Raw genomic sequence first — 13903 nt, forward strand, 5'->3', positions numbered from 1 at the left:
AGGTGTGGAGATGCTGCAGATATGCTCAGTAGTCTATGACACACTACTAAGGCTGTAGTCCTTATTGAATGTACTGTGATTCTCAGCATATGCTAGGGGCAGAATGTGGTGCTAGACAGTTGTACCACAGTAGCTATAAGGAAATCTGAGAACTCTTTCTGGTTCTAATGCTAGCCAACTGTGCAATTATGGGAAAATCATTTAACTTCCCTTTCTCCATCTGCAAAATAATAGGAGAACTGGTTGATCTCAAATTAGTCCATATTGTATTAATGCTTTCCCCAGCATTTGGACGTGAACCCTTTCTGGTAGTTTATTTTTCATTGGCTCTGATAACAGCACACTCCTTTGGTAAGGGAACAGCAAGAGGTGGCAGAAAGATCATGGGTTTTGGAATCAAACAGACTTGTGTTTGAATCCCAGCTCTGCCCTTCCTGGCTTTGGGATCTTGGCCAATTTTCTTAAACCTTGACAAGTGTTAGTTCACTCAGAATGTCTTTCTCACAGGGTTTTGAGGGGGAAATGAAATACATGGAAAATGCTTGAAAACATTACATTCAGTTCTAAATAAATGCTAAGTTCCTTTCATCTATTTCTTTTTGTATCTAACCTAAGTTCTCACTCTGTCTCCATCAGGGCTTTTTCTTTCTCTACCCATCCCTAAGTACAAATATTTCACCAGTTCAGTCATAGACTCTTCTCTTGGGGTCAGCTCTTCTTTTTTTTAAAATAATTGGATTTATTGTATTTCCAGGAAATATCAATTGCAAAAAATATTGACAATGTTTGAAGAAAAGCAACGGAAAGCCAAAATAATCCTTGTATGTAGATTAAAATAGTTGAACCATAATCAATAAAGTGTCCCAAACCCCCTATAATTATACCATGAAATATTGTAACAATTGGCAAATTTTTATATTTAATAACAAATTTACTCTCTGAATATTTTCATATTAATATAAGGGAATAATTCCTAGAAATTTACCAAATCTATATATTTATACAATGTTAGAAGTTTTTAAATAAGTAGGAAACAAACACATTTAATCAATACAGATATTTTAACATACTAAATAACAATAAAACATACTTGGGTGTCTTTATAATATGTCCATTTAGCTAGGCCAAACTGCCTTTCCCAGAAATCCCTTTCCTACTAATTTCCCATTAAGATGGGTCATAAGAGAGATTCTTGTGCATGATACAGTCATCCCTCAGTATCTGTGGGGGACTGATTGCAGGACCCCCAAGGATACCAAAATCCTCAGATACTCAAATACCCTATATAAAGTGGCGTAGTGTTTGCCTATAACCTATGTATAGCCTCATATATTTTAAAATATCTCTAGATTACTTATAATACATAATACAATGTAAATACTATGTAAATAGTTGTAAATACAAAGGAAATGCTATGTAAATAATTGCCAGTGCTGTAAATTCAAGTTTTGATGTTTGGAAATTCTGGAATTTTTTTTTTCCAAAATTTTCAATCTGCTGTTGGTTGACTTCTTGGATGTGGAACCCTAGAATCCATGGATATGGAGGGTAGATTGTATTTGAAAGACAGAAGTGAAGCAACAGCCATTTTGTAGATCACACATACTGCTACTTAATTACTTGCTCATCTTATTAGTGTGACACAGCTGCTGACCCTTAAAATATTCCACCTTCCCTAGGATCTTCCTTCAGCTTCTCTGACTCTTGGTCCAGGTAGGTGTGTTCAGTAAAAGTGTACAATTTCAAAAGATACAAATGCTGTTTAGGTCTATGGTGAGAGTACATGGATGAAGCATGAATTTCCCTGGGTGGGAATGAGGATTGAACTGGGACAACCTATGAGACCTGAGATAGTTGGAAATAAATATGCTGCTTTTACATCCTGGGTGTCTATATACTGACCAAATGCCAGCTGTCACCATCAGTAAACCTTACTTGCTGCACTTCCTAGTAGATGGAATAAACAAACTGATTCTCAGGGAGACAAAGAGAAAAGAGTCCATATGAGGTCTTGAGTAGTGACCCAAGGCAAATTTGTCCAAGGCTCACCAATGTTTGAAGACATTCTACTTACTGGCCTTCAGGGCTAATTCATGTCGTCAGATTTACTGAGCATATTCTCCTACCTGTTGCCACTTTCTCTTATTAGCAACAATAAAATCTACAAATATAAAAGGGAAACAATAATAGAAAATAAGGACATAGACAAGATTTCACTCAGGGACATAAGATAACACAATCAGCTCTCCTGGATTTTCAGCTTGCTAACTCACTCTACAGATCTCAAGTCTTACCCCTTAATATATATATATAGTACATATATATATATATATATATATATATATATAGTTTTTTAACATCTTTATTGGAGTATAATTGCTCTACAATGGTGTGTTAGTTTCTGCTTTATAACAAAGTGAATAAGCCATACACATACATATATCCCCATATCTCCTCCCTTTTGCGTCTCCCTCCCACCTTCCCTATCCCACCCCTCTAGGTGGACACACGAACCGAGCTGATCTCCCTGTGCTATGTGGCCGCTTCCCACTAGCTATCAATTTTACATTTGGTAGTATACATATGTCTATACCACTTTGTCCCAGCTTACACTTTCCCATCACCGTGTCCTCAAGTCCATTCTCTACGTCTGCATCTTTATTCCTGTCCTGCTCCTAGGTTCTTCAGAACTATTTTTTAAAAAAATTTTTTAGATTCCATATATATGTGTTAGCATATAGTATTTGTTTTTCTCTTTCTCACTTACTTCACTCTGTATGACAGACTCTAGGTCCATCCACCTCACTACAAATAACTAAATTTCTTTTCTTTATATGGCTGAGTAATATTCCATTCTATATATGTGCCACATCTTCTTTATCCATTCATCTGTTGATGGACACTTAGGTGGCTTCCATGTCCTGGCTATTGTAGATAGAGCTTCAATGAACATTGTGCTACATGACTTTTTTTGAATTATGGTTTTCTCAGGGTATATGCCCAGTAGTGGGATTGCTGGGTCGTATGGTAGTTCTATTTTTAACTTTTTAAGGAAATTCCATACTGTTCTCCATAGTGGCTGTATCAATTTACATTTCCACAAACAGTGCAAGAGGGTTCCCTTTTCTCCACACCCTCTCCGGCATTTATTGTTTGTAGATTTTCTGATGAAGGCCATTCTGACTGGTGTCAGGTGATGTCCCATTGTAGTTTTGCTTTGCATTTCTCTAATGATTAGTGATGTTGAGCATCTTTTCATGTGTTTGTTGGAAAACTGTACATGTTCTTGGGGAAATGTCTATTTAGGTCTTCTGCCCATTTTTGGAATGGGTTGTTTGCTTTTTAGTATTGAGAGCTGCATGAGCTGCTTGTACATTTTGGAGATTAATCCTTTGTTAGTTGCTTCGTTTGCAAATATTTTCTCCCATTCTGAGGGTTGTCTTTTTGTCTTGTTTGAGGTTTCCTTTGCTATGCAAAATCTTTTAAGTTTCATAAGGTCCCATTTGTTTATTTTTGTTTTTATTTCCATTTCTCTAGGAAGTGGGTCAAAAAGGATCTCCCTGTGATTTATGTCATAGAGTGTTCTGCCTATGTTTTATGTTTCCCACTAAGAGTTTTATACTGTCTGGCCTTACATTCAGGTCTTTAATCCATTTTGAGTTTATTTTTGTGTATGGTATTAGGGAGTGTTCTAATTTCATTCTTTTACATGTAGCTGTCCAGTTTTCCCAGCAACACTTATTGAAGAGGCTATCTTTTATCCACTGTATATTCTTGCCTCCTGTATCAAAAATAAGGTGACCATATGTGTGTGGGTTTATCTCTGAGCTTTCTATCCTGTTCCATTGATCTATATTTCTGTTTTTGTGCCAGTACCATACTGTCTTGATTACTGTAGCTTTGTAGTATTGTCTGAAGTCCAGGAGCCTGATTCCTCCAGTTCCGTTTTTCTTTCTAAAGATTGCTTTGGCTATTCGGGGTCTTCTGTGTTTCCATAAAAATTGTGAAATTTTTTGTTCTAGTTCTGTGAAAAATGCCATTAGTAGTTTGATAGGGATTTCACTGAATCTATAGATTGCTTTGGGTAGTATAGTCATTTTCAAAATGTTGATTCTACCAATCCAAGAACATGGTATATCTCCCCATCTATTTGTATCATCTTTAATTTCTTTCACTGGTGTCCTACAGTTATCTGCATACAGGTCTTTTGTCTCCTTCGGTAGGTTTATTCCTAGGTATTTTATTGTTTTTGTTGCAATGGTAAATGGGAGTGTTTCCTTAATTTCTCTTTCAGATTTTTCATCATTAGTGTATAGGAATGCAAGAGTTTCTATGCACTCACTTTGTATAATACGACTTTACCAAATTCATTGATTAGCTTTAGTAGTTTCTGGTAGCATCCTTTGGCTTCTCTATGTACAGTATCATGTCATCTGCAAACAGTGACATCTTTATTTCTTCTTTTCCAATTTGGATTCCTTTTATTTCTTTTTCTTCTCTGATTGCTGTGGCTAAAACTTCCAAAACTATGTTGAATAACAGTGGTGAGAGTGGACAACCCTGTCTTGTTCCTGATCTTAGTGGAAATGGTTTCAGTTTTTCACCATTGAGAATGATGTTGGCTGTGGGTTTGTCATATGTGTCCTTTATTATTTTGAGGGAAGCTACTTCTATGCCTACTTTCTGGAGGGTTTTTATCATAAATGTGTGTTGAATTTTGTCAAAAGCTTTTTTTGCATCTATTGAGATGATCATATGGTTTCTATCCTTCAATTTGTTAATATGGTGTATCACATTGATTGATTTGCGTATATTGAAGAATCCCTGCACTCCTGGGATAAACCCCACCTGATCATGGTGTATGATCCTTCTAATGTACTGCTGGATTCTGTTTGCTAGTATTTTGTTGAGGATTTTTGCATCTATGTTCACCAGTGATATTGGCCTGTAGTATTCTCTTTGTGACACATTTGTCTGGTTTTGATATTGGGGTGATGGTGGCCTCATAGAATGAGTTAGGGAATGGTCCCCCCTCTGCTATATTTTGGAAGAGTTTGAGAATGATAGGTGTTAGCTCTTCTCTAAATGTTTGATAGAATTCACCTGGGAAGCCGTCTGGTCCTGGGCTTTCGTTTGTTGGAAGATTTTTAATCACGGTTTCAATTTCAGTGCTTGTGATTGGTCTGTTTATATTTCCTATTTCTTCCTGGTTTAGTCTCGGAAGGTTGTGCTTTTCCAAGAATTTGCCCATTTCTTCCAGGTTGTCCATTTTATTGACATACAGTTGCTTGTAGTAATCTCTCATGATTCTTTGTATTTCTGCAGTGTCAGTTGTAACTTCTCCTTTTTCATTTCTAATTCTATCGATTTGAATCTTCTCCCTTTTTTGCTTGGTGAGTCTGGCTAATGGTTTCTTAATTTTGTTTATTTTCTCAAAGAACCAGTTTTTACTTTTACTGATCTTTGCTATTGTTTCCTTCATTTCTTTTTCATTTATTTCTGATCTGATCTTTATGATTTCTTTCCTTCTGCTAACTTTGGGGTTTTTTTGTTCTTGCTTCTCTAATTGCTTTAGGTGTAATGTTAGGTTGTTTATTTGAGATGTTTCTTGTTTCTTGAGGTAGTATTGTATTGCTATACACTTCCCTCTTAGAACTGCTTTTGCTTCATCCCATAGGTTTTGGGTTGTTGTGTTTTCATTGTCATTTGTTTCTAGGTATTTTTTGATTTCCTCTTTGATTTCTTCAGTGATGTCTTGGTTATTTAGTAGCGTATTGTTTAGCCACCTAGTGTTTGTATTTTTTACAGATTTTTTCCTGTAATTGATATCTAGTCTCATAGCGTTGTGGTTGGAAAAGATACTTGATATGATTTCAATTTTCTTAAATTTACCAAGGTTTGATGTGTGACCCAAGATGTGATCTATCCTGGAGAATGTTCCATGAGCACTTGAGAAGAAAGTGTATTCTCCTTTTTTTGGATGGAATGTCCTATAAATATCAATTAAGTCCATCTTGGTTAATTAATCATTTAAACCTTGTGTTTCCTTATTCATTTTCATTTTGGGTGATCTGTCCATTGGTGAAAGTGGGGTGTTAAAGTCCCCTACTATGATTGTGTTACTTTCAATTTCCCCTTTTATGGCTGTTAGCATTTGCCTTATGTATTGAGGTGCTCCTCTGTTGGGTGCATAAATATTTACAATTGTGATATCTTCTTCCTGGATTCATCCCTTGATCATTATGTAGTGTCCTTGTCTCTTGTAATAGTCTTTATTTTCAAGTCTATTTTGTCTGATATGAGAATTGCTACTCCAGCTTTCTTTTGATTTCCATTTGAATGGAGTATCTTTTTCCATCCCCTCATTTTCAGTCTGTATGTGTCCCTAGGTCTGAAATGGGTCTCTTGTAGACAGAATATATATCGGTATTGTTTTTGTGGCCATTCAGCCAGTCTATGTCTTTTGGTTGGAGCATTTAATCCATTTACATTTAAGGTAGTTATCTATATGTATGTTCCTATTACCATTTCTTAATTGTTTTGGATTTGTTATTGTAGGTCTTTTCCTTCTCTGTGATTCCTGTCTAGAGAAGTTCCTTTAGCATTTGTTGTAAAGCTGGTTTGGTGGTGCTGAATTCTCTTAGCTTTGCTTGTCTGTAAAGGTTTTAATTTCTCCCTCGACTCTGAATGCGATCCTTGCTGGTTAGAGTAATCTTTGTTGTAGGTTGTTCCCTTTCATCACCTTAAATATGTCCTGCCACTCCCTTCTGGCTTGCAGAGTTTCTGCTGAAATATCAGCTGTTAACCTTATGGGGATTCCCTTGTATGTTACTTGTTTTTCCCTTGCTGCTTTTAATGTTTTTTCTTTGTATTTAATTTTTGATTGTTTGATTAATATGTGTCTTGGAGTATTTCTCCTTGGATTTATCCTGTATGGGACTCTCTGCACTTCCTGGACTTGATTGACTATTTCCTTTCCCATATTAGGGACGTTTTCAACTATAATCTCTTCAAATATTTTCTCAGTCCCCTTCTTTTTCTCTTCTTCTTCTGGGACCCCTATAATTCGAATGTTGGTGTGTTTAATATTTTCCCAGAGGTCTCTGAGACTGTCCTCAATTCTTGTCATTCTTTTTTCTTTATTCTGCTCTGTGGTAGTTATTTCCACTATTTTATCTTCCAGGTCACTTATCCATTCTTCTGCCTCAGTTATTCTGCTATTGATTCCTTGTAGAGAGTTTTTAATTCCATTTATTTTGTTGTTCATCATTGTGTGTTTGCTCTTTAGTTCTTCTCGTTCCTTGTTAAAAGTTTCTTGTATTTTCTCCATTTTATTTCCAAGATTTTGGATCATCTTTACTATCATTACTCTGAATTCTTTTTCAGGTAGACTGCCTATTTCCTCTACATGTGTTTGGTGTGGTGGGTTTTTGCCTTGCTCCTTCATCTGCTGTGTGTTTCTCTGTCTTCTCATTTTGCTTAACTTACTGTGTTTGGGGTCTCCTTTTCACAGGCTGCAGGTTCATAGTTTCCATTGTTTTTGGTGTCGCCCCCAATGGCTAAGGTTGCTTCAGTTGATTGTGTAGGCTTCCTGGTGAAGGGGACTGGTGCCTGTGTTCTGGTGGATGAGGCTGGATTTTGTCTTTCTGGTGGGCAGGACTGTGTCTGGTGGTGTGTTTTCAGGTGTCTGTGACCTTATTATGATTTTAGGCAGCCTCTCTGCTAATGGGTGGGGTTGTGTTCCTGTCTTGCTAGTTGTTTGGCATAGGGTGTCATGCACTGTAGCTTGCTGGTCTTGAGTGGAGCTGGGTCTTAGCATTGAGACGGAGATCTCTGGGAGAGCTTTTGCCGTTTGATATTGCATGGAGCCGGGAGGTCTCTGGTGGACCAATGTCCTGAACTCAGCCCTCCCGCCTCAGAGGCACAGGCCCGACACCTGGTACGAGCACCAAGACCCTGTCAGCCACACGCCTCAGAAGTAAAGGGAGAAAAAAAAACTAGAAAGAAAGAAAATAAATAAATAAAATAAAGTTAATAAAATAAAAAATAAAACAAACTTATTAAGATAAAATAAAATAAATTAAAAAGTATTTAAAAAAAGAAGAAAGAAGAGAGCAACCAAACCAAAAAGCAAATCTACCAGTCGTAACAAGCGCTAAAACTATATTAAACAAACAAAAACTGGACAGACAGAACCCTAGGACAAATGGTAAAAGCAAAGCTATACAGACAAAATCACACAAAGAAGCATACACATACACACTCACAAAGAGCAAAAGGAAAAAAAAAATATATATATATATATAAAGGAAGAGAGCAACCAAATCAATAAACAAATCTACCAATGATAATAAGCTCTAAATACTAAACTAAAATAAACATAAAACCAGAAACACGTTAGATGCAGAAAGCAAACCCCAAGTCTACAGTTGCTCACAAAGTCCACCACCTCAACTTTGGGATGATTTGTTGCCTATTCACGTATTCCAGAGATGCAGGGTACATCAAGTTGATTGTGGAGATTTAATCCACTGCTCCTGAGGCTGCCTGGGAGAAATTTCCCTTTCTCTTCTTTGTTCGCACAGCTCCTGGGGTTCAGCTTTGGATTTGGTCCCACCTCTGTGTGTAGGTCACCTGAGGGCATCTGTTCTTCACTCAGACAGGACGGGGTTAATGTAGCAGCTGATTAGGGGGCTCTGGCTCACTCAGGCCGAGGGGAGGGAGGGGTACAGAATGCTGGGCGAGCCTGCGGCGGCAGAGGCTGGCGTGACATTGCAACAGCCTGAGGTGCGCCATGTGTTCTCCCAGGGAAGTTGTCCCTGGATCATGCGACCCTGGCAGTGGCGGACTGCATAGGCTCCCGGGAGGGGAGGTGTGGATAGTGACCTGTGCTTGCACACAGGGTTCTTGATGGCTGCAGCAGCAGCAGCCTTAGCGTTTCATGCCCATCTCTGTTGTCCGTGCTGATAGCTGCAGCTCATGCCCGTCTCTGGAGCTCGTTTAGGCGGTGCTCTGAATCCCCTCTCCTCACGCACCCTGAAACAATGGTTTCTTGTCTCTTATGCAGTTCCATATTTTTTCCCAGACTCCCTCCCAGCTAGCTGTGGTGCACTAGCCCCCTTCAGGCTGTGTCACACAGCCAACCCCAGTCCTCTTCCTGGGATCTGACCTCCAAAGCAGGAGCCTCAGCTCCCAGCCCCCACCCGCCATGGTGGGTGAGAAGACAAGCCTCTCAGGCTGGTGAGTGCTGGTCAGCACCGATCCTCTGTGCAGGAATCTCTCCGCTTTGCCCACTGCAACCCTGTTGCTGCACTCTCCTCCGTGGCTCCGAAGCTTCCCCACCCACCTATACCCTGTCTCCGCCAGTGAAGGGGCTTCTTAGTGTGTGGTAACTTTTCCTCCTTCACAGCTCCCTTCCTGAGGTGCAGGTCCTGTCCCAATTCTTTTGTCTCTGCTTTTTCTTTTTTCTTTTGCCCTACCCAGGTACTTGGGGAGTTTCTTTCCTTTTGGGAAGTCTGAGATCTTCTGCCAGCATTCAGTAGGTGCTCTGTAGGAGTTGTTCCACATGCAGATGTATTTCTGATGTATCTGCAGGGAGGAAGATGATCTCCACGTCTTACCCCTCTGCCATCTTGAAGGTCTCCCCCCGGGTCAGCTCTTCTTAAGTGATAATCTTTCATGACTCCCCCTATAACTCTGCTGATTACTTCTAAATAAATATTGCCACAGTAAACCTTTCATTTGAACTATAATCACAAAGTTGACTACCTTCTAGTCATCATGCTATAACCACCCAAATGATTCTTCAAATCTGTCACAGACAACAGAAAATACCATAAAGCTACTCCCATTTTTTGTTTGCTATTTTAGTTTGATAGTGCCACCATGCCCCCCTCCAGAATTGAAACTTCAGAATCATCTTTAATTCTTCCACGTTTTTCTTCTCCCTACATCCAATAAATCACCATGACTCTTCTAGCTCCATACTATTACCTCTCTCATTCTCTTTTTCAATTGCACTATTCATCTCCTGCTGTACATTAATCACAACTCTTCCAACTTTAAGTTATACAGAATCAAATGCAAACCAGTTGAAATCCAACTCCAAGTATAAAAAATTTTTGATTTTTTAATTTCATAAATCAATGTAACAAAAAATTCCAAGCACTGGATTTTCCTTCAAGCAAGTCTAAATTCAGACACCTAAAGCTATTACCAAGACTCTTCCTTTGCATTTCTCATTTATGCTTTCCTCCTCATTGACAATTCTTAGGTAGACTTTCCCCAGGTGTTAGTACAGATATTAATAGCAGCACTAGGAACACATCAAATGAATAACAAGGATCCCAAAGAGTAAGAGTCTCACTCAAATAGGTTTAATAAGTTCCCCAAAAGAATTCTGATTGGTTCTGCTTATTTATCATACTTGCTTCTACTTTAGACAATGAAATAGATACATGGTGACCAGGAAGCCTGCTTTATCAAAATCACAGGGAGTATGCCAAAGAAGAGTCTTCATTTACCTCCAATTCTTGCTACTCTAATCCATCTTCCCTGTTGAAGAGTGAGTTAGTCCAGAGGTGTTACTCCTTCCACATGAAAACAGAAGTATTACAGGGCACTAAACACTTCCTTTTTACCGCCCCCCCCCCGACCCCCACAATAAAATAACTCCACTAACATAATACAGTTTATGAAATTCCTCTACTGAAAAATATTTGAGAGCCTTTAGATTGCAGTTGGAAAAAAATCCTTAATTGCATTCAGGTCAACCATTTCACCAACAAATATTTTTAAATTCCTATTTTATTATAGGCACTATTCTAGATACTAGAGATACAGACTGACAAAGTATATAAAACAGCTACCCTGATAGAGATCATACTTGATGGAACAGCGCAACTTTACCAACCTTTTCACGTTCCATGATTTATTCTCTCAATCTTTTGGGGAACTCTGTATCTTAATTATATTATCCTCTCCAACCAAAGTCTCTCTGTTTCTCTTACCACTTTATCTCTTAAAATATATGTTAATTAATTTTTGTTGCATAACATCAACTTCAAAATCTCAGTAGCTTACTGCAAGAAACATGTATTTGTGGTTCAGTTGGATTTGGTACCAGGCTGCAGATTGGTTTCAGGACTGCTCTACTTTTCTCATTTGGGGGCTAGTAACTAACTGGGCATGTTTTTCTCATGGAGATGACAGAAGTCCAAGAAGACAAAAATAATCATACCAGTTCATATAATGTTCACTAGCATTCCACTGGTCAAAGCAAAACATAACCAGGCCCAATATCATTGGGGTAGGCTGATACACTCCATATAATCTAGAGAGAAAGACTGCTATCATATATTAAAGGACAAGGATACACAATTCTATTATACAGAAAGGAATGATAAATTGGAAGAAATCTCAAGTCAACTACGAAATCCCATTTTTCAAGACCTAGCTAACATAGCAACTTCCTTATGAAAACATTTCCTATCCTTCAATCAGAAATTTTCTTCTACGTCTCCATAGCACTTTGAGCCTTGATCAGTGTTCAATCCTTTTGCATGGTATTATAATTAAGTGCTTACAAGTTGTACATTAAGAAACGGGACTACACCTTATTCATTTTGCATTTACTGCAGTGCCTAGAGGAGTCCTTTGCCTATAGCATGCACATAACTATAGCACAGTTGTCAGTAAAACACCATGATCAAGACCTCCAGCTGTGGAGACCCACTGTCTCACTGCAGATCCAAGCTCCATACCTAGTAGCTAGGTTTCCTTGAACAAGAACATCACCCGTCTCCCAGCATGTTAAGAAAATAGATAAAGCATTTAAAGCACTACCTAGCTCATAGGAAGAGCACAATCACATATATTCATTATTATAATTTGCTTGTCTAATGAATGTTGTGTAAGTTTCACTCAAGTTCTAAAATCTTAAATTAGCTGAGTATGATAGTTAATTTTATATATCAACTTGACTGGCCTAACAGATTCCCAGATAGCTGGTAAAATATTATTTCTGGGGTATGTTTGTGAGGGTGTTTCTGGAAGAGATTAACATTTATCTCAGCAGGCTGAGTAAAGAGATTCACCCTCACCAATGTGGGTGGGCATCAACCAATCCACTGGGGACCTGAATGGTAGGTGAAGAAATATTTAACTGTATACTCCTAGAGAACAGAGTCTTTTTTCATAGTTTTATCTTTATGTAGATGCTCAATCATTCTTTACTATGATAAAGGTGAGGCATAAACACATTGGAATTTTGAAAACTATGTAAGTGCAAGGTAAAATGATCCATATGTTACATTTCTAAAATGAAATAGTTATTTGAGGATTTATATCAGATTTAATTTACAAGACTTAAATGCATTGTTTCTAAAATTGAGGAAAATGTTATTGACCATATCTGAAGTATAGTTTCAGAATTTTCTCAAATGTATCATGTTAATTTTTATGCAAATACCATTATTTTATTAGTATGAGTATGATGCACACTTTGCTTTCTTTTTAGGAATAAGCATAATTCATTATTTTGGCAGTTTTGAAGTAAAATACACAAGTGATTATAAGATGTTGTTCCAGATACAGAACTTGTTAGCCATATCTAGTCTAAAAATGTAATCCTTCCTGAAGCCTTCTAAAGTCAATGTGCTAGATGGCTTTCTTTGTTCTTTCATTTAAATTCTAGCCAGAAACTCGTTTCCGTAAACTTGCTATAAATGCAATTCTAGGTGTAAAATATTAATGAAATTGAAAATGAAACACATGTTGTTTATTTATAAACTTACATGTGTAGGCAACATTTGCATAAAATGATTTAAAATCAAGAACTGCAATCTAACTGGTATTCTTAATGAACAATAAAAACAGTCCAGGAGTCAAATAGGGGGTATGTGTGTGTGAAGTAACAAACAGTTTATAAAACTATGTAAAAATAGATATGAGATGCTGAGATTTTTTAATAATGCAAAAAAAATTGGACTCTTTTTGGAAATGCATACTTAATCTGTAGACATTAGCCATAATTAGTGGGTTTGTATCTGTGGTATGTGTATATCACAGTCAGCATACCCAAACCTTTGTGTTTTTTCCTTTTGGTTTAGTTTTATTTCATTTTTGCAAAATTACTCTTCATTTCTGCAAAAGCTTGAGGTTTGGGGAATGGTGGGGAATGATTTGAAAATTCTGAGTATGAGAACTGGAGAGAAGGGACCAAAACACATTCTCTGGGAAAGGAGTGAGATTTTGTTCACCTTCTTGGGAATAAGGTGAGAGGTGCAGTGGCTTCTTTAGCCACCTAGATAATCTACTAGGTAAAGCTTCCAGATCAGAGAGATTCAAGATTTACTCCTAGGTGATGACATTAAAATATGACAGTTAACACTTTTGAGTTTTTACTGTGTGGTAAGCACTTTCATTACATGATTTCATTTCATTGCAACACTGTTATGGTATAAATTGCATCCCCCTAAAATTCACTAATTTAAGCTTTAACCACCATGTGACTATATTTGAAGACAGGACCTTTAAGAAGGTAATTAAGGTTAAATCAAATCATTAGGGTGGGACGCTAATTAAATAGGCTTATGTCCTTATAAGAAGAGGAGGAGACACCAGGAGTGCCTGTGCACAGATGAAAGGCCATGTGAGAACACAGTGAGAAGGTGGCCATCTACAATGAAGGAAGAGAGTTTTTACCAGAAACCAGATTGGACTTCACCTTGATTGTGGACTTCCAGCCTCTAAAATTGAGGAAAATGTTACTGACCATATCTGAAGTATAGTTTCAGAATTTTCTTAAATGTATCATGTTAACTTTTATGTAAATACCATTATTTTATTAGTCTGAGTATGATGCAAAAATTTGCTTTCTTTTTAGGAATAAGCACAATTCATT

This window comes from Balaenoptera musculus, chromosome 5 (assembly GCF_009873245.2).
Source record: "Balaenoptera musculus isolate JJ_BM4_2016_0621 chromosome 5, mBalMus1.pri.v3, whole genome shotgun sequence".
Taxonomy (NCBI): Eukaryota; Metazoa; Chordata; class Mammalia; order Artiodactyla; family Balaenopteridae; genus Balaenoptera; species Balaenoptera musculus.